This window comes from Pseudonaja textilis, chromosome 6 (genome assembly GCF_049901715.1).
Source record: "Pseudonaja textilis isolate UNSWEBS1 chromosome 6, rPseTex1.2, whole genome shotgun sequence".
Taxonomy (NCBI): Eukaryota; Metazoa; Chordata; class Lepidosauria; order Squamata; family Elapidae; genus Pseudonaja; species Pseudonaja textilis.
The window spans coordinates 59,053,990-59,077,617 of NC_141995.1; positions in this window are offsets into that span (position 1 = coordinate 59,053,990).

Below are 23,628 nucleotides of genomic sequence, written 5' to 3' on the forward strand. Positions count from 1 at the left end.
CATTCCTCAGTAAGCACTAAATTCAAAAATGCTCTATTCAAAAGCGCTCAACGATCTGCGACTCGACCCATCCTTACTAGATGGTAAGGCGGTGGGGTTTGCCAGTACCGGAGGCTCTACGATCTTCCTTGCAGGGCGGTGAGACGGTGAGATTCATCCCATCCTTGCAGGGTGATGAGCACCAGGAGCTGTGAATCGGTCTTCAGACATTTGCAGCCAGGGTGTGAAGCAGACTGCTTCCCCCCACTCCTTCCCTCTTCCTTCTTCACCAGTTTGCTAATCCGGACTCCTTCTTTAAAAGGACAGTAACTTTGGACTTTCAATAGTAGGGAAGTATTGTTATAACTGAACTCCTGTGAAGATGGGAAACAACTTTATTTCCTGTGATAGAAGCAGAAGTATATTGAAGCCAGGAGCGAATGCTCAATACAAATCTGAGTCTACATAAGTAAACATATAAACTGTTCAAATTGCCAGTGGAAGACGATCTACGTGCCTCTTTCTCTTAAAAGCAACAAACTTTGAAAGTGTATTTCAATTAACTAGGAGAGGGCCAGAAATCCCATTCAAGGAAAAACTAAACAAAAGGTTTCCTGTTGCCTCCCAGTGAATTGTTCTGTTTATCTCTGCTAAAGAAGGGGCCAGAGATCCGCCCCCTTCAGCATCTTTGCATCTTTACTAGCTCAAAAACTCAAGCTACAAAACAAGAAAGAGAGTGTAAGCCCTTGCTCACTGATTGTTTTCAAACAGCCCAGGAAAAGAGACCTCCTGCTGGTTTATTAGGGGTTATAAACCTATTCTCAGATATCAGAAATAGCTAAGCAAAGCAAAGCAAAGCAGTAACCCTTTACTTACTAACTCTCATTACTTTCATTATCTTAAAAAATCAATTTCTTTAAAACAATTAATTTTTATCAAATGATTAATTGATTTATTGTTTTTATTGATAAGTATGATTGAGTGTTTAGTGCATATAGTGTAATTACTGAATATTTGATTAGTAAAATCAGTGATATAGTGAATTTAATTGACCAGTGTGTTTAGTAATTACTATAATAAATTAGGCTGTTTGTTGCTTAGCAAAATTATTTGATTAGAGTGATTTGAATAACCAATTGATTGATTGATTGATTTTTAGTAATAAGCAACCTTACTTTTGATTTGTTCTCTAACATATCAATTAACATTTATTAATTACCAACATTCATTAAGTAACTGTCTACCTATCACATTAACTAGCTATTGTAATTGATTACTGTACTATTGCCATTGACCAAAACTCCAGACCAAAACAAAAGAAAAATATCTCTACCAATGACCTCCCAGACTCCTGCACAAGTTTCAGATGTCTTGAAACCATCAATGAAAGCAAAATTTACATCAAATGCCACCTATGTGATAATCTAGCCCACCCTGCCTGCTTAAATGCAAACAAAAGCCTAGCTAATATGGTTCAAAATTCAAAATCATTCTTTTATCTATGTCCATCATGTTCTCCTAAGCTAAACAAACTGAGTACCCTACCTACAGAGTTGAAAGCATAGAATCACTCATTCAGTCAATAGAAGAACACTTAGCAACATGTTTTGAAACAATTATACAAGCAAGCCTAATCTCTCTTGAAAAAAAAATACAGCACAGATAAGTGAGTACCTATCAGCTCAAAATCAAATCCCATAACAACCACAACTACTACCTCAACTACAATCACAACTACAACCAAAAATAACCACCAAACCACAGCCACAAATAATCACTACCCCTTCAAATAATTCCACAAATAATATCTCCTTACTCACCAGAAACACCATGGAACGGGAACAGAAATGTCCAAATGCCATCTTATTTGGTCTTGAAGACACCAACAAATCAGACAACATCACCAAAGTTTGTGATATCATAAGCAACTCAAATACAACAAACAACTCTCCTGAAGATATCATTGAAATAACCAGAGATGGCCCTGGGTGCAAATACAATGATGGCTCTGTGGCCCCAAGATTTTGTAGATGAGGACTCAAAAATGAGTCCAGCAAACGCACATTCATTCATACAATAAATGCCATTGCAAAAACCAATCCCAACCACAAAAAACTTCGCTCAAGACCAGACTTATCCATACTGCAAAGAATCTGCTCCTATGAGCTCCGCGCAGAACTCAAAAACCTGTCTAGACACTGGAGAAAAGGACCTTTACATTGACCACAGAACTGATTGCATCAAAAGAAAGTCACACAACCCACAACTCTGCATCCAACCCCACCCCATCCAATCCAACATCACTCAAAACTAGGCACAGACACCCCTAACTACCTCTATTCCAACCACAACTGGTCTTAAATGCAAGCTACTCAATGCAAGAAGCCTTGTAAATAAATAACCTGTATTTCTCCTTTACTAAATACGGCTAAATGTGACATTATATTTGTCTGTGAAACATGGCTCAACGCATCTCTCCCTGACTCCATTACCACAGTAAGAGACTATCATGTTTACTGATCAGATCGTAAAATCCATAGAGGAGGTAGTGTTGCTATCTTCTATAAAAAGTCCTTACATCTAAAAAACATCCAAGTTACTCAGGAGCTTGCTCTTCCTGAGACCATCATCTGTGAACTGTCCTTAAATATCACATTTCGGTTCTTACTATGTTACAGAGCCCCTGATTATGACATTGAACATGCAAACAAGCTAAATACACAATTAACATGGGCAGCGTCCTGCCCACTTATTTTTATCTTTCTTGGTGACTTCAATATACCGCATATTAACTGGACCTTAAACAAATCTACAACTGAACCCACACATGCAACCTTCTACAATGCAGTAACAAATCTGGGACTAGAGCAACTAGTAACCAACAACACTAGACTTAACAACTGCCTTGATCTCATCTTCTGCAATAGTTTGAATTTAAATTACTGAATACAAATTAAAGAACCCTTTTCCAACAGTGACCACAACATGATTGACTTTTGTCTTAACATACATCCACACAAAAATCATCACAACGACGGAATCCCCAATTATAACTTCAAAAAAGGCAACTATGATCTTATAAACAACCATCTCTCATCTCTTGATTGGCAATTTCTATTCTCTGGATGCAATACTGTAAGAGACCATTACAACATATTTTTACTTGAAGTCAAAAGAGTCTTTTCTGCCATGGTGGCTGTCCACCATGAACATTATCCCATCCCAAGATCAGACTTACCCTGATCCTTTCAGCCTTTTGCAAGGCATTAACAGCTTGGATTTGTGATTAAGCTTAGAGCCCTGATAATGTCAGTCAGCTCTTTTTTGGTCATATTGACTGTGAGTTGTCTGATTATTATCTGTTGCTACATTACACTGTTATGTCATCTATGCTTTTAATTATTAGTTGTATTTTTACTCTGCTTTAAATGTTAGACACCCAGACACATTTACATGAGATGGACAGTCAAATAAGTAAGTGAGTGAGTGAATGAGTGAATAAATAAATAACGTGATAACCTTTTTTTTTCAAGAACGTTCACTGTATCGGGCAAATAGAGTTGCACAATTATTTGTGAGAACTTGAAAAAAATATTAAGTTGATTTGGTGACTTTGGGCTAGTCACACTCTCAACCCTATCCACTACACAGAGTTGTAGGGAAAATAGGGAGGAGTATTTGGCATGTTCACCACCTTGTCAGAATAAAAATAATAATAAAGTCAGAATAAAAATAATAATAAAAATTGAAAAAATATTTTAAAAATTGAATATTGTGTAAGACAAAGAAAATGATATCCATTTTAAAAAAACCCAATTTTTCTAGAGCTCAACAGACAATACAATATGTTTCTCTTTGGTATCAATTTCATGATAATTTACTTTTTTCTTTTTTGATCTGAAAGTTTAGCATGTTATTTCACATTTGATAAATAATGGTGACGTATTTAGATACTTTATAATTTTCTTTATCTATTTTATTTTGTTTTATGGTTTATAATTATTTATGGCATTTTAAAACTTTGGTTTATAGCTCAGTTTTTCTAGTTTTTGTGCATTTTCAAAACTGCAATAGAATAAAGTAAAAAAAATCTTTTCTAGTCATGAAATTTGGCTGAAATTCAGTTAGAATCATGAAGAACTATGTTAAATTCATCCACTGGTTTCACTAAAAAAAGCATCTCTATTTATGTACATTTATATTTATTTAAAAGTAGTTCTCTCTCTAATAGACTTTGGTAGATTAACAGCCCTTGCAATATGACTCATTGGATTAAGATCTTGGTGTTTCTACTAGTTTATATTGGTTTCTTTTCAACAAATGAGCTTGAAAGGAAACATAACACTAAGTTTATGCTCTATGAATTAAAGGTGAAATTAATCCAACTTTGTGGTATCTACTGGGTATCACTTACAATGTTTCATAAAAAATGAACCAATTATTATTTGTGTTACCATTGTAATAAATTAAAGGAAGTTGTATTTCATTTATTATGGTCATGCCCTTGTTTATACCTGCTTTAAAATAATGTTTATATTTACAGAATTACTCAGAAAAAATCTGTTTTACAAAAACATGTATATTGTATTGAATTATATACTGACCTCTTGGATTTAACAAGTATTTAATTTATTCTATTGCATTAATTGAAATAAAGTAAGGAACTTCATCCCAATTAAATAAGTAAAGACAAACCATAAATATGTTCGATTTTTGAAGTCTTCTTTGCTTATATTATTGTAAACTAAATAGTTTATTCTTAACTTCAATGTGGAACTCAATGGCAATTTTAATTTTCTTGTCTATATTCTACATACATCTTTCTGATCATAAGCGGGTATAAACCTGTCTAGCACATCAAGAAAAAGTGAATTATTGTAAAGGTCTTCCATTTATTGCTTCATTATGTATTATATAGATTTTTATGCAGAATATAATAGGAATATATAATGATATAAATAAATCAATGACACTTGGAAATTCAACATCTGTCCCTGGTGTTCCTAAGTATAATTTAGTTTACTCAGAATATAATCTCATGCTTCATTAAAATATATGAAAATGATGACTTTCTGAAGATGAAATGAGTGGATATGCTCCAATGGAGAAAACAATTTCTGTATACTTTAAGAACATTTGATCTTAACAGGAAGTGTATTTGCACAATGAGATATTGGAACATTTTCTCTCCCTGAAATAATTATGGCTATTAAAATATAATATTTTTATGTTTAGAACTTCAATAATATGTTTAGAACTTCAACGAGCAACATTATATGTCCAACAATTCTTAGTACCTATAGAGACAGATGGAGAGCAATGGACTAAATTCAAGAAAACTGAACAACTCTGCTAGGCCTTATTATTAAACATTCCCTACATAATCCTGTTTGTATACTTGTAATATTAAATAAATGGGCATTATTTTTCCCTCCTTCATTGGATTCAGAAGAAAGGTTAGTATTTAGAGGAGAAAACGTTGGGGAATTCTGTGCAGCTTGTCACAGAAAGAGGAACGCTTTTTATGGGTTCTCTTAACTTATCTTACGTAAGTAAATAAGTCAGTTAGTCAGTTAGTCAGTCAGTCAGTAAGTAAGTATAATCAAGGAAGCAAGCAGGTAAGCAAGAAAGCCTAGTTAACGGATACATAATCATGACAGCAATGGTGGATTTTTTAAAACAAACTACAGGAAGGGGAGATCAAATGGAGTATGAGAGAGGAGGACATGGTTAGCAAACTGAACTGGAATAGTCCACATTACAAAGTTGTGCTCCATTTGTCTTATGCCAAAAAGTCACTGAGTAAAATTTATAGCTTTGTGCGCATCTATTTTTTATTTAGCAGATATGAACAGTGTGACAGCAAAGGAAGAGTGCACACCAAAGATTTTTTGCTTCAAATAAAGCAAAAGAAAAGAGTAGCAAGGTTCAAAATAATTATCTCTTAGCTCAGTTTATCTCATACGATTGCTATTATGGAGATAAATTTGAGCTCCAAAATATAAGGAAATAAATAGACTAATACTATATATAATTCTAGAGGCAGACAAAGTCTTAATAGTCTGCAAATAACCCACATTCCTCTATTAAAGGACTTAATAGCCCCACATTCTATAGCATGCAGTTGGGAACACCTAGATTTCAGCTAGATGATTGAAAAGTAACTGGATCATGGTAAAGAGACAAAGGAGAGGATCTGCAGTGTACTATGCTCTAAATTTAGATATATACTTTGTGTTTAATCCAAAGTGTTTTTAGTTTTTTTTTAAAAAAAACTCTATACCTTGGGTGAGATTTGCATAATATAGCTTTAAGTCAAATTGTAGGGTTTTCCATTTGGAAGAATAAGTGGAAAAGAACTATTGTAAAGCACTATATTCAACAAAGCTGATATGCTGTACATCAGATAGGGGAGAAAATGTAATAACCTTCTCTGGATCCTTGAAGTCTATATTTAGCAGAGCATATGTGTGCTGCATGGGCCAACAGAAATATTTACAAACAGATGCTTAACAGTCAAATAGTCAAGCAAAGCTCATTAAGGTTGTTACATATTATTATCAAACTCTTTAGAGATTTCTTGTAATGAGAGATCACAACAGTCAAACAAACAAAAATTACAACTAAAACTGCAAAAGAGAAAAGGTGACAAGCACAGTAAGTGAAGGATCTCCCTCCTCCTCACTGAAAGCCTGAGTAAACAGCCAAGACATCACAGCTCTTCTAAACAACATGTTTAAACCAATGAATAGGGGATAGCAATTAATCAATATCCCTAGTTTTTACAATATAGTTGGTCTCAAAAGCTTTAAATGATAATGAAATAGGCTGTGGAAAGAAAAATTCTGGCAACTCCTTTTCTAGCAGAGGTCGTATTCAGCAGATTCTGACCAGTTCTGGAGAACCAGTAGCAGAAATTTTGAGTAGTTTGGAGAACCGACGGTAACCTTCCGCCAGGAGTGGGGCAAGAATGGAGATTTTACAGTACAGTTCCCCTGGAGTGGGGAGGGAATGGAGATTTTACAGTATCCTTCGCCTGCCATGCCCACCAAGCCACACCCGCCAAGCCAACCCATGCCTACTAAGCCACGCCCACAGAAAAGTAGCAAAAAAAAAATCGAATCCCAATTCTTGAATGTTTTCTAGTCTATCATTTTAGAACTATGAATTGAAAAGAGATAGAATGTAGTTCTAATGATTAATATTAGTTCCAATGATTCTCCAGTAGCAATCCATTTTGTATATAAAATTGTGCAGTGCAAATCATTTAAAAATATTGAATCCATTTTACTGCTTAATTGAACAGAGAAACTTTCCATTACATCCAATTTTTCTATGTTTTTAATTTTTTAAAATCCATCAATTTAAAATACATAGAAAAAAATTATGTTGGTTGGAAAATCTACCCATTTTGGTGATAAGTGGGATGTATTCATTGGTTTGTTGAGAAGGTACTTAAAGAAACCTATGCTTTTTTAAAAAAAACAAATTTTATTAATTTTCAAAGACAATACACAAACAAACAAAACATAAAACATAAAAACATAAAACATCTTTTCTGAAAGCTGCTTGATCCCGGGTTACATCTCTTCATACAGACACAAGTTTAAATTCATGTTCATTTTATATACCATTCCATATCTTATTACCATTTTACGTTTTCTATGTAGCTTCTCCCCTCTTTTAACTTTCTTAGTTTTATTTTATTTTTCTCATCTCAGTTCAGATCATTATGCTTATTATTCTTTGTCTGTTCTGTTTCCAGCTATCTATTTATCTTTTCTCTTTAAACAAAATTTCATCTGTACACTAATTGGAGTATGACGCCTTTATCTCTTTCCCCTAAATTTATAACACTTAGTATAGTACATAGCTTCCACTGGGATTCTGTTTAGTACATTCTAAAGTTACACGTTATATTTTAAAGAAAGAAAAAAAATGTAAATATGTAATATAATTAAAACAACAATCCATACCAATTCAAATCTATCATTAATATAAATATTCATTTGAATCTTAAACATTTTACACATTACTTTTCGATTGAATATCATACTTTTATGGGAACACTTATAAGCTTTCCATAGTTATTTCCCCCCCACTTGTATTTTAAATCATTGTATCATTAAAATGTTCCCATTTCTTCCTACTTCAATTCTCTCATTTATTACATTGCCTTCCTTTTATTCACAAAAATTTCACTAAATTACACTGAATATTTTATCCCATTTTTTGATCACATGTTGTTTCCAATTTTCTAACATTATTTCTAAGTACAAATATAACAATACAATCTTATGTATCTTTGCAGAATCCCTTTTTGAATTAAATTTTCACCCATTATCTCTAAATGAATCTTGTTTCTTTACATCTTGCTCCCCACCATTGAGGCTTCTCATCCCTTCCTTCCTCCCTTGCTTGTTCTTCTCCCCTGCCCTTTTCCCCCTTGTCTCTCCACCTCCCTTTTCCTCTTCTGTATTCCCCTTTCTGTTGTTTTCTAACATTATATCCACTTTTTCACCTTATTTTTCTCTTTTTGGTTGTTTTTTAAGTCTTAAAGTCTCCTTTTTTCTTTTCCTCCTTCCTCTCCCTTTCTTCCCCAAATAAAGTTACTTGTTCATCAAAGATGGCTTCTTCTTTGTCCAAATCATCTTGTTGCACAGTCAGTTTCTCATAGGTGCAAATCACCATTTCTAAGAATTGAAAAAGAGAGCCCAAAGAGTCCTTCCCTTCTTGTTCCTCTTCTTAGTATTTTTTGAATTTAATTTTCAATTCATCCACAAGTGATGCCATTGTAGAGAGAAATTTTTTTTTTCAAAACAACCACCCAAGTGTTTTTAGTCCTTCAAAGATAATTTCCGAAAGTCCCAAAGTCACCAAACAGTCCAAAAAAGCTGTTTCTTTTAGCACTTCTTTCATCACTTTCTCTTTCTGGGGTTACTGTTTAGTTGCAATATTCCAGTTAAAATGTATCTTTTAAAAGTCTTGTTAGTATTTAATGATTCTTTAAAATTCTAGGCAATCTCCTTGCTTCCAAATCCTGCTCCAGTTCTTTTCCTCTCCCTTCCCACTTACAATAAAAGAGATTTTTTTTTTCTGTTCGCTGTCAACGTTAGGAAGGAGAGTGAAAAAAATAAAACTTTCTCTTTTAACTTCCATTCACTGCTTGTAAGTCTCTGGGAACGATGTATCTTTTGCAAGTTTTAAGTTCCAGGGTACCTTCATTGTTGCTTTGTCTTGGTCAGCAAAAAAAATTTCACTTCTTCTTAACTCCTCCTGCACTTTCTTTTTCCGTCTGAGCGCTTCTTTGTGGTGGCCATTTCTGACTGCCGCTCTACCGCCTTCGGAAAAGGGAGTTTAGCCGGCTAGGGAAGAGAGGTGCAATATGTCTTGACCCTGCCAGATCCCTCCTATCTTCACCTTCTACGGAGGTGGCTAGCCCTGAAGCCAGATGGCTCAGGGCACTCCAGTGGCGAGTGCAGGCAGAAACCACGCACGATCGTGGATTCCTGCCTGCCCCAAAGTGCTGCAAACTGGAAGTCAAGAAACCTATGCTTTAAAATATTTTTTGTTATGCCTAATGAACAAATTAATAAAAATCCAGCATTAACTCAAAAAACATGATTTGTTTATAAAATAAGGAAATTAAGATGCTTCTTTTAGAGTAATTAAAATAATCTTTGAAACCCAAATATTCTACTTTAAGTAAAATGGGATTACTTATTTTAGATGACATCTGAGGCATGAGCCTTTAAATAAATATAATTGAAGTGAAATAAAATAGATATTTGGCTTCTTAGAAACCAACTGGAAAAGAGTATTTACTACTAACTAGAGAACTACAAAACATTTGCTAGACGAACACTTCAATACAGCTCATCAGCCTGGAACCTGCATTACGTATCTGATATTAACACAGTTGAGAAAGTCCAGATATATTTCACAATAATACCTTATGCCATCAGACTTGAAATTCTAGACCTAGAAAACCTAGAACTATGCTGCCTTCGGTCTGATCTAAGTATAGTATATAAAATTATATATTGCAATGTTCTACCTGTCAATGAATACTTCAGCTTCAACCATAACAATACAAAAACACACAATAGATACAAACACAAGGTAACCGCACCAAACTTAATTGCAGGAAATCCAACTTCAGCAACAGAGTAGTCAATGTCTGGAATACTCTACCTGACTCTGTCGTTTCTTCCCCAAACCCCAAAAACTTTAACTTTAGACTGTCTATTATTGACCTCATCCCTTTCGGAAGAGGTCTGTAGTAGACATGCATAAATACACCATCGTGCCTACCATCACTGTCCTATTGTTTCTTTTTATATTTCTTATATGTATCCATTTCATGTATTCATAACTATGTTTATACTTGTAACTTTTATCTTATAATCGCTTGACAAAATAACTAACTAACTAACTAAATAAATAACTATTTTTAAAAAAGTTTCAAGAACTAATTCATATCATCCCATTAAAGATACTATACATGACATGTTTCTGAAAGATTCACTCACTAAATATAAAATTAAATGCCTATAAACAAAATTAATATTTGGGCTTAGCTCACAATTGTCCCATCCAGGATTCAGAGATAATGGCATCTAAATTGCTTTAACACAGATATTTAATACAAGGTATTTTCAGAACCTTCATGGTTGCTTTAATTTAATTTCAGCCATTGCCTTTGTGGTGGAAAACAAGTATTAAATATTGGTATACTAAAATTAACAATCAAATCACTAAGATATGCCAATTCTGATGGCTCAAAATGGAATTATTAAGTAAGAATAAGATTTTCAGATTGCCTGTAGTAGAACCAGGGCTGAGACTTGTAGGAGCATGGTAACTGTGAAATTAGCCTTAATGAATTCTTGGGTTAAATTAATCAACAAATAATTGTATTTTCCAAGATTTGTCTTTTGTATTTACAAGCTGGCTTTTTTTATTTCAGTGTTGAAAATTATATAAAATATAATACAGTATGAAGTTAGCAGAGGTGTTTCCTATTTTTACTGGAGAAATTAAACTGTGTTCATAGGCGCATCTATATGAAATTTATATTCATTTCCATTTGATTATTTAAACCTTGACATCACCATGATTGATTTTGGATTGCTATAATATTAAATGACAGCGTCCACATTTCATTTTTCTATATCCAAAGAGCAAGTTGATTGTCTTGCCTGGAATGAGTGACACTTTGTTGTTTTTATTGATTTTTTTTACACAGTTGCATGAGTGTACATATATATTAAATCATCTACCTATATATTATAAATGTCTAGATAAAGCAGATACACATGAGACAAAGATGAAAAAGTCAGTATGTATGAATTTATTATTCAAAATAATGATTAGCATAAATATGATTTTATTATTTTTAATAATATTTTATTATTTTAATACATTAAGTAAGGTGCAAAATATTTACCATATGGTATAATCATACTGCATCTTTTCTTTCCATATTTCTTTTCTCTTTATTTTTCCCTGTCCCAGTTTTTGTAGGAGATAACTAGACTGTGCCTGAGGGCAGAGTCAAATGGATCATTAGTCTGGAGTCCAGCCACTCCTGAAAGAGACTTAAGTCAACCCCGCACTCACCCCTTGAAATCTGTTGACTCTTATCTGCTGCCAATTTGTCTTGATGATTAGATCAGATTCATACAGGCTTATCGAATAAACTCACAGTGCTTTTGAACTCTATCCTGGTTCCTGGCCTGACAGTTTTATTTTTTTGCTTTAAAAATTTAATTGTTCAACCTACTTTGAATTATTTTGATTGAAATTTATAAATATTCTATTCAATTGTTATCGCTGTTAATTTTACACACAACTTAGTATGAATTGTTAGAAAATGAGAAGAAATGGGATTAGCAAAACACAGTTCAATTTATTCAAATCTTTTGGTTTACTTACTTTTAAAAATAATTTAAAAGTAATGCTTTCAAACAATGTCATGTAATCATTTTTCGTAAGTTACTTGCACTCTTGTTTTTTAAAAAGATGTGTTATATAGTAATTAATGGTCAAAAGCATGGTGATGTAATCTGAATAATGTTTATGAATTTATCCTTAGCTAAAATAGCATGTGATATCGATAAAGCCAAAAAGCCTAATTTCTACTTTAAAATGATTTTTGCAAATGCTGAACAAAGGGTATTCAACAAGACGTTTTTTTCTGTTACAAAATTTGAATTTTTATAGAGAAGAAAACTTTCTGAACTATTAAGAACCATTTCATAATATAGCATTTCTCAGTTCCTTATGTTTTGTCTTTTGTCCCAAATACTGTCAACTGAAATACAGAGATGGTCGTCTAATACCCCATAAGTTACTTAAGAAATAGAATACCAGAGATGCCTAACTATATATTATAAATGTAATATAATGTACAGTTTGATCATTTGTAATCTCAAGAGCTATACATAATCTACACACCAGGGCAGTTTATGGATCCCGCTAGGTTGGAAGAGATATGTTCCTAAATTAAGCTTGAATTGATGTGGCCTGCCTCCAATTTATGCTTTTTATCCTTGGTATCTGGTTTGTTCTCCAATCCTGCATTTTGGTTTATAACAGATTTATACATTTGTCTTTTATTTCTCAATATTGGATTATCTTGGAGATCAGTATCTCAAAATATTTAGAAATTCAAATCTAGTTTCATACTTATGGGAAAGGAAAACTGACTTATGAAATTGGAAATAGAAGGAATATTATCTGAAAGTTCCCATGCAATGCTAGGATTCCTAATTTTAAGGCAAAACAAAACTGAGCATTGTCAGTCCGTTTGCTGGATTTCCAAAAAGCAGATTTGAATCAAATCAGAAGATCAACAAATAGAATCCCATGGTAAAAGAAGCTACCAAAAAGAAAGAGATACTAAAAACACAATTGCAAGGATTTAAGTGATGAAAGCAATAGAGGATTACATTAAAAGTCAGTGTTGTTACACAAGAGGGTTAGTAAACATGTGAAAGAAGAAACAAAATGAAAACGAGAAGAGGTTTGATTGGAAGGAAATATTTCAGGCAGATAGCTCTGAGCTATAGATTCAGTGTCAAAATTTTAGGATGAGATTAGCACACACACACAAAAGCCAAGCATACAAAGATATTTCTCTTTAGATATGTTCAAAATGAAAGGAAAATAAAAATAGTCAACATAACTAATCCATAACTAATGAATCAGCAATGCTAATAACTAAGAAATGGCAAAGATACATAGTTACATCCTAGGTTCTCTGCCGAAAAAGTGTGTGTGATATTAAGCTATTGTGAAGACTGAATGAAGGACCAGAAGTGAAGTTTGAGATACCGAAGATATATGGTCATGGAATATAACTTTACTTTAAATGAATTTAGATCTTTAGGACAAAATGAGTTATATCCCATGTTATGAAGACTGATGCCCTAACCCACAGGTGTCAAACTTATGGCATCACATTGCCATCACACAATGTTTCATGACATTTTTCCCATTCCTGGAGCTGGGGTGGGTGTGGCCTACATATGAAGCATCCGGCCAGCAGGCTGCCATTTTGACACCCCTGCCCTAACCAAACCATCGTTTATTATTTTTGGAAAATCCTTGATAATTGGGGCAGGGGACAGTTAGATGCTTTGCCAATCTTCAAAATTATAGAAAAGTACATTCAGAAAACTTTAGGCCAACTAGGTTTATAAAGACCTCAAAAACAGTGCAGTAATTTTCAGAATTCCATTAATAGTAAGAGATTCTCAAAGCAAAAATGAGGGGAAAAAAACACTAATGTTGAAGGGTGACATAAAAATGAAGAAAAAAAACCCAAACCCTAAGTTACACTGGTACAGAAATGTGAAAAATCTCGGTGCATATAACTTTTGTATAAGCCCCAAACTATTCTGTCACTTTTAGTAATTTAAAATACCTACCATTTCAGAGATGCAATAGAATATATTATGGTTGTTCATATTGTTCAAGACTCCAAGAAATTTCAGTCTACTTTGTCTCTGTCTTGAGAAGCAAAAAAATAGCAACCAGAATTCAGCATATTTTTGTTAGCATTACTTCTTATGCCATGTTTGGATCAGGTAACTTCTTAAATAGATTGTAGGAAGACTGTAGGAAGACTATATATTGATGTTAAAGTGGTTATCTTTAGTTTTGAAAAAAGATCTGAGTTGCATATAATCCTGAAAGGCAGGGTTGAGACTAGTTCTTTGTCATTCCAAAATATAGGACACAAAATAATGTATTTGAGATCTTAAATGATTGTTAGATAAAATTTCTTAACACAAGAAAAGTTGGATATTGGTGTTACCCAGAAAGGCAGTAAACTCATCTTCACTGAAAGTGTTCAAGTGGAGATTAGAATGTCAGTTTTTTGGGTTGATTTAAATTGGATTGCGTTGAGAACAAAGTTGGTGGTTTACATAGCCTTCTACAATTCTAAGATTCATAAAATCTGATTAGAAGCATATTTGCACACACATACAGAATCCGTTGTATAAGTTCTGGCAAAAAAAGAATAAATAATTGCATACAAGTGCACATCCTCTTCTCAAGTCGTAACTTTATCATTAATTTTGAATAAGGAAGGCATTCAAAGAGTATTACTGTTTATTGATTTGATAACAGGCATAAAAAAATAGCGAAAACAAAATGCCTCACGCTTACACTGTAATCTGACTTGTCAGGTTGCTGTAGTGCTGAATGAATTGGGCCATCTAGAGATTTAGTTTAAAGATGACAGTTCTCAGCAATGCTAACTTAATTTAAGAACTGAATCCCAGGGAAGGTGTTCAATAAGACGTAAAGAAAGGAATGAAAAGTTCTCTTTTGAAGCATATAGCAGTGGCAAAGGTATCACTGGAATAAAGGATCTACATCCTTACAGCTTCCGGCAGTGACCTCAAATCTCACTACTAATTGGATTCAGAATGAAGAGGCATCAAAACCATTTTTCCTCATTATTACCACAATGAAATTTCTTGGCTTGAAATCTAAAACAATGCTGTGTTCATTGGTGTAAACTTTTGGCAGGTGACATCTTAGTGAACCAAATAGTTAATACCCAGCTCTGCTAAAAAGTGACCGTCTTTTTTTGACTGTATCACAGTTGAATTATAGAACAAAGCAACATTCCAATGTTTATTTTTCTTCAATATTGTGCTATCTGAAATTTTGAGATACATAACACGGAATTAATATAGAGATATAATACACTGTGTTTTGACAAAGGCTAATCAATATTTCTTGCTTTCTTGTTTTGGATTTCATTTTCTTTTGTGTCATTTCCAATCTTTCTTACACAGTGTTTTTCCCCCTCTCTAAAAATAACAGCCCAAAGACATTTTTATCTACCAGAACACTACTTTAGATTATTGTAGGGAGATAGGGAAAAAAGCACTTTCTCCTTTCTTCTGCTTTTGTTATGGTTTAGCAGGGCAGTTTGAGGAGAAAAAAAAGTGACTCAAAAGCAATATTTAACACTGTAAAGCTACACGATATTTGATACAATTTTGGGGAATGTTAATATAAATTACATGATGACTTAATTTTTTAAAAAATGAATAAAATACCTGAAGAAAACATGTAAAAAAATAATTTCCATTTTTTTTCTTTTAATCAGAATTAATGGATCTACTTCGTTTTGGAAACAATCAAGTCCTTGAGAAATTGGCTACCTGCAATAAGATTTCTGATATATAATGTCATTACCTTCTATACCGATAGATCAAACAATAAAAAAGATGACAAAGAATGACAAAGCAGCATGGGGGATGGCGTGGAGGAATGCTTGATTGTTCTACTTATCCCTTTGCTGTAAATTTGACCTTACTGGTTTCAATTCTTTCATTGACTAGGGCAGAAAATCTATGTCTTAGGCCTAGTCAGAGAACGGGAAAAGTCTGTTTTGTTGCATCTTTCAGGATCTTATAGCAAGGGGTGGGATTCTACCGGTTTGAACTGGTTCACGCAAACTAGATGTTAAACTCATATCTGGTTCATTGAACCAGTAATTGAACTGACCGGTTGGCCCTGTCCACATCACCCTGCCCCTCCCACGTGACCTGTATTGGATGCAGGTAAGTGCAGGGTCTGTGTGGAAGTTCTGGGAGGGCAAAAATGGGCTGAAACAGAAGTTCCGGAAATCTGGAAATTGGCCTGTTTCCGGCTTCCGGAGGCCCTCCAGAGTCTGGGGAACGCTGTTTTCATCCTCTCAGAGGGCCGAGGTAAGCCTCCGGACTCTGGCGAAGATGAAAAACGGTCCTCCCGGAAGTTCCAGTAGGCCACAGCCATCATGGCCACGCCTACTACTATAACCAGGCAGTGAACCGGTTGCTGGGATTTTTGAATCGCACCCCTGCTTATAGCACAAACTGGAGAGGGAAAGGAAATTCAATCTGCTTCAATCAGCTTAGATCCTATATTCCTGTCCCTTGGAAGGGACAATGCCTTAGTACAGGGGTCTACAATCTTGGCAACTTGAAGTCCACACATCTTCAAATTGCCAAGACTGGCGATCCCTGCCTTACAATATCATTCTATTACTAAAAGGGCAGTTCAAAGACAAGATTCTCAAGTATCAGAAAGAACCAGCCTTCCAATCGGGTATGGAGAAATCATCTACAGTAGTCTTTGAACATGCTTCCAGGATTCTCATAGCTAACTTATTCCTATAAGTAGCAAGTCTGCAACTTAAATAAGTTTTGTTTTTTGTCGTATTACAAATATTCCCCATCCCCATTTCTTAATATAAAAAAAGGACACTATCAGTCTTTAATTTTATTTTATAGTCTTTCTCATTCCAAGTTTTTTTAGCAGAGCTATAATGTTTTTATAATTTAATGTGTTTCACTTTATTGTGTAAATGTAGTTAATCTTATTCTACAGTCTTATTGTTCTTCACCACATCAAAGATGCCTAAGAAATTTAATGCTAATTTTGTTCATATTCAACTGACTTGCATTTTTTTATTTAAGATCACAGTACATTGGCTAAATATAGTAGATAGTAGATAATATAAGCAGTTGTTTAAGAAGAAAAGGCATGGATTGCAGACCTAAATATATTTCCTTAGAAGTAACTTTCTGTTACTAAGATTTGCATACTTCTAAATCATAGACCTTAGGCAGCGCACAATTAATACAATTGAAAAACAAACAAGTTTTCAAGGTTTCTTACATGGATTTATATAGAGATATATTCTGCATAGACTTAAAGTTATTAAATGATTGTATCCTGAGGATGGAACCATTACAAGAAGAAGAAAAAGCTGATTTAAAAAATAAGCCATCAAAGTAAAGTCAACTTCTGGTGACTTGTGTCTTGATTCTGGAGTCATCACTATCATCATCATGAGCCCTGGTGGTGCAGTTGTTAAATTGCAGTATTGCAGGATAACTCAGCCCACATCTTGGAGTTCAATCCCGATGGGGCTCAAGGTTGACTCTGCCTTCCATCCTTTTGAGATTGGTAAAATGAGGACCCAGATTGTTGGGGGCAATATATAAATAATAATAATGCTTCTATATTGTAAACCACCAGAGAGTGCTGTAAAACACTATGTGGAAGTGTATGAGTCTAAATGCTATTGCAACCATCATCATTATTATCATTAGGAAGAGTCTTGAAGGTGCAGTGGTTAGAGTGGTTACACTGCAAGCTACTTCTGCTGCAGCCAGGTGCCTGCAATTTGGCAGATCAAATCTCACCAGGCTCAAGGTTGACTCAGCCTTCCATCCTTCCCAGGTGGGTAAAACGAGGACCCAAATTGTTGGGGGCAATATGCTGATTCTGTAAACAGCTTAGAGAAGGCTGTAAAGCACTATAAAGTGGTATATAAGTCTAAGTTCTATTGCTATCATCATCTAGATTTATTATGGTCATTTCATTTGAAAGACTGTGGATGGCTTACAGCTCCCAGTAAACAATTAAAAAGTATCATAATAAAGTATAATAATTCAGACAAAAACAGCTATAACAAAAAAAAATGACAGGAGTTCCATTAACTTCCAAATTCCAGATGTGGGGACAGTGCAGGTCTTTGGGCAACTTACAACTTTAATGATGATGATGATGATGATGATGATGATGATGATGATGATGATGATTTGTTGTTGATGAACTCGAAGAGATTAGGTAGCATATATATTTTTGGAAGGATGCTATGGAAATCTCCTTGGCCATTACCCAAAGTTTTATTGATATAGACATCAGCCTGCAATTCTCAGGAAGTCCCCCATTCAAATAATAAGCAGCTTCTGAAATTAGTGAAAGTCAAATAATCATATTTTATTTTTATTTATTTATTTTGATTTGTCAATCACGTACAAGATAACAGGTATAAGTATATACATAGTTATGAATACGTGAAATGGGTACATATAAGAAAAATAAAAGAAACAATAGGACAGGGACGGTAGAGACGTTAGTGCGCTTATGCACGCCCCCTACAGACCTCTTAGGAAAGGGGTGAGGTCAATAGTAGAAAGTCTAAGGTTAAAGTTTTGGGGGTTTGCGGAAGAAACCATTGTTTGTTTGTTTCTTTGTTTTAAACAACAAACATTGTTTAGTTAAAGTAAGAAAACAGCAAATCTCCAAAGGAATCCAAAGGTCTTCAATAGTTCTGAAGGTTTTATATATTAGCATGTGCAGGTGAGTCTGTTGATTAGAAGAAATTTGATTTATTTGCACAAAGGCCTGTGATGTTTGATTTGATTCATTTAATGCTTTCACTTTTCTTGGTGCCAATATCTCTACACGGGTTTTTCTGTAGCTGAGGAAATAAACTAATTTGGCCTTTGAGTCTTCTAAAACCCCCAGAATTAGAATATAAGATATGGGGATCTCTGTAGCTAGGCAGAAATTTAACCTATAAAAGTTTTCTCAAACATATGTCAGAGATGCTCTTGTTTTTGATGCAACATGGCTCTTTTGTGACTAGATACACTTCCTTACATTAAATACATGAGTACCTGTGCTCATTTCTCCCAGTTTATCCATGATGGTCAAAATTTCAACATTCAGTTTTTAAAAGATTTACCATAGTTACTGTATAACATTCTCTTCTACTTTTTAGTGAATTTTTCAATAAAATGTATTTTAATTTTCTTTGAATTTACTGTTCATAGGAAATTCTTCATTTTATCATTCACCTATCTTGGCTACATAAGGAAAATTCTAAACTTTGCAAGAGAAAATTTAATATTCAATTATTCTTTAACATAATCCAGCTAAGATAGTGCCTACCTGGAAACAACTTCCTGAAATGAGTGGAGTTTACTACTGACCATATGTCCATAGGCTGATTAGAGAATATTCTCCTATTACAATTGTCTTTCTAAATATACTATACCTCATAACTGTCTATAATCTATGGTTATTCATTATATCCTAGTGTTTTAGATCAGGGATGTGAAACTAGTGGCATACGGTTGCATTATGTGATGTATTCCAACGTTTTTTCCCTTTTCTAAACCGGGCGTGGGCATAGCCAGTGTGTAACTCTGTGAGGTGGGGGGGCGTGGGTTTGATAGCCCTGTCTTAGATCATATATCACACTATATAGTATTCTATTTACTATTTAAGTATACTCTATTTTATTTGTTAGAATCATATTTTACTAATTTAAAAAATAGGTTTAGAATAAGAATATATGCAAACTCTATTTTATGTTATCTTATACAGCTGGTAGGCTTGACTGAGGTGAATTGATTTGAATTTTTCAAACCAATCTTTATAGATATTTCATCCATAAATCCACTCACTGCATTCATTATTACAAATGTTATTCAACTGAACTGAGCACTCAGGTTTTATTTGCCAGAAGCAGTTTGAATATAATGTTGTATTTGTAGATTTATTAAAGGCAGTAGAGTATAATTTCTTCTTCACTCTTACATCATACTAAAATTTGTTTTTGTAGTTGAATCATAATGATTTGTTCCTGAACAGTTTTCTAAGTCTATTTTTATCTCTTAGAAAAATAGTTCTCTGATGAATAATCAAATTATTATGCATATTATCTATAATAGGTGAATCAGTGAAAGTTGTTTTCCCAGTAGTCAAGTTTTTATGGACATATTTAGCAAACTTGAATTTGAATACTTGTGCTGTCTGATTTTTTTTTTTTTCAATTTGATGTTAATACTTGATAATTTTGCACTTACTTCTGTTTCTTTGTTGGTTTGATTGCTCATTCAAACAAAGCTGGAAGAAGGAAAGCATTTCATGTGTGGCATTTCAAAACATTAAGTGTCCCGATTGTTCTAATCTCACCAATATCTAGTATAATGCATCAATGGTGGGATTCAATTTTTTTTATTACTGGTTCTGTGGGCATGGCATGGTGGGTGTGGCTTGGTGGGTGTGGCTTGGTGGGCGTGGCAGGGGAAAAATACTGTAAAATCTCCAGTCAGAGGTGGTATTTGCCGGTTCTCTGAACTACTCAAAATTTCTGCTACTGGTTCTCCAGAACTGGTCAGAACCTGCTGAATACCACCTCTGTAATGCATGTTTTAATAGGAAGCAAACACCTGTTGCCTTTAATAGGATTGATGAGGTGCATCTTGTCTTACATGAAGTTTTCATATGTATATTAGATCACTGAAGTCCTCTGACACATTTAAACAATTCCTAAAATACCTTTCATTAAGCAAGAGAAGAAGCTGTGATAACCACTAACCTCTAGCACCTATAAGTCATCAATTATCTCAGTGCCTGTGATATAAGATGAAGCCATATGTGGTATCTATATCATAGTAATCTCTTTCACTCCTCATTTTTCTTTACCCTTTTTTGTCTTTAATAACTGGACAAGAGGTAAAGTACTTGGGAAAATGGGAGATTCAGCAAGTCAAATGAGAATAAATATTTAATGCAAGCTTAAGCTTTCTACAAGAATCTGGTCAATTGACTGTTAAAGAAAATGTGGGAATGATAAGATAGGCATTCAAGTTGGGCTGAATTTTGATGGCTTGTAGGCTTAAAGGGACTCATGAATTATGACTTATTTGACCCCTTCCTTGGTCTCAGTCTGGTCATCTTCTACACATGATGCCAGAAAAAGAAAATTTCAGCTGACGTACAGTATATGCCTTACTATCTTATTAATGGCCTTTGGTCATAATGTATATTCCTGAATAAATTTTCCTAATGAATTGGTTGTTTTAATTACTTGTTTGTTTGGTTTATCTATTGAGTCTCTTACAATTTTTTAAAATTATTATTGGTATTTAATATTTCAATTGTCTAGAATAAAAATACATTATTAAATAGCAAATGTGTCATACTTCTGTCTCATTTTCCCTAATATTAATTCCTTTTCAGGTTATCTTTCTATGTGGCAAAATAACAATTATATTTTGCATTTATTTATGTCATGTGTCAACAATTTTGGTTTTTAAAAACCATACTATATTAATTTTCTTAACTGTACATTTCTATTTACAGCGAAAGTTTTTGTTTTGCCATTACAATGGAGACTTTCATCAGATTTTTTCCAAGAAAGAGTTGTAATATGTGAGTACAGTTTAATTCATAAGATATATTTGACATGTATGTATGTATGTATGTATGTATGTATTTATTGTTAGAATTTTTCCAAATACTATTCTATAATCTGTATCTATAATCAGGAAATTGGTTTTGTGAAAAATAGAACGCTCAATAATTGGAGCTCACATAATTGAATATTCTCTCTGGTATCCATTGAATACCTGCAGGATAAAACAATAACTGTGTTGGAAGGGATCTTCTGCTGGCTGGGGAATTCTGGGTGTTGAAGTCCCCCAGGCTTAAAGTTGCCAAGGTTGGAGACCCCTTTTTTTAGTCCAACCACCAGAGGTCCCCAACTTTTATGGTTTTTTGGCCCATCCGGAGGAGAGGGAAACTGGGCTGTGAAAGCAGCGCGCTGGCAGTCATCTGCATGCATGCACACATATGCATCTGCTTGCACAAGTTGTGTGCATGCACACAATTGCATACTCCATCCAACCATTTGCATGGCCCAGTTCTGAATAGGCCACAGCCAGGTAATGGGCCTCAGCTGCCCTGCAATCTCTTCTTAAAAGCCTTCAGAGCATCCTGTTTCAACTAACATCAGTCTGACTTATTAGAACAGCCAAGCAGCCAAATTGCTCATGAACCTACATTGCTGAGAGAATTGAAGGCTGAAAGTAGAAGACATTGTTTTTCTGTAGTAGTTAACACAGTGGAACAGCTTCCTGACAGAGATCACAGGAACCCCTTCTGCACTGTCCCATCCCCCCCAATATTGTTAACACTGATATTTTCAGAGGCCATTCTCTTAGGCTTACAAATAATCTTTTTATCTTTTACTTTTCCCTCTCTCTCTCTCTCTCTCTCTCTCTCTCTCTCTGTAATTACTGCTTTACTTTGTTGTGAAACTTGCTTTCAATTTTTAATCACACTCTGGAAGATTTAACTTGTTTCATATTCTATGCAAACTGCCAAGTGTAATTTGTATGTGGTGGTGGAGAAGTGCAATAAATAAATAAATATACCCTGATTTCCCCACCCCCACCCCCACCCCGGGCTTCTGCAGAAGTCTGAGAAAAAGGTGTTATGGAGCTTAATGAAAAGATTCTCTAAGCTACATAAAGAGGATGAGATACTTTAATTAACATCAGGGAGAAATGATGCTCATTCCCTTCAAGTCTTGCTGTGTTGCCTAAATGTGGCGGAGGAATGGGGGTGTTTTCTTAGGAGGATTAGTGAAGAAGGTTGGCAGTTTATGCCAAGTGTATATAATTCCAGCAAGATCACCAAAGGTGTCATTTTCACCTTTCACTACAGAAAGGGAACCTTGGCAATTTTAAGACACGTGGACTTTAATTCCCAGAATTCTCCAGACGTAGGATAGAAAGAGTATTGATGCTTTCAAACACTGGTGTTGGAGAAGACTCCCTAGACCACCATGTGTAAAATGGGTGGAAATATAATCTATTTAGGCCACAGTTAAATAAAAACAAAGAATTCTGGGGCCATGTATTACCATTATATGTCTGTGATAATCAGGGGTGGGATTCAATTTTTTTAACAACTGGTTCTGTGGGGGTGGCTTAGTTGATGGGCATAGCTTGGTGGTAATGTGACTGGCTGGGGGTGGCCAAAACTGGTCAGAACCTGCTGAATACCACTTCTGAATTGTATATGGAATACTGCAGGATCCTATCTGACCTTCAAGGTTCTGGTTGATTCCTATTTTAATACGATGTCACCAAATCTCTTTTTCACATTTCTTCGGCTTTCCTAAAAAAAATTTTAAATTGCATTCCTTTCCTTTCCTTATTATCCATCAATTTCTTCCTTTCTTGTTTCAGTTTAAGCTGGAAAGCAGAATTTCTACCTCCTACAGTCTTTTTATTTCTAAACAATTCCTCTGGGCCTAAGTGAATCAGAGGCATACTAAAGAAAGTAAAGAGCTTGTTTTTTCAGGTCAAAGTTCTGCAGAAATTTTTTTAAAATGATAAGATATTTTAAATGTCACCAACGAAATAGATCAAGCAAAGCATGACATCTTGATGTGGCCATTTGAATTATCATAGAGTTTAACTGGGACTGATAAAATTAAGCAGGAAGATCCTTTTAGAAACACTTGTATTAAATTTTTAGAAGCCA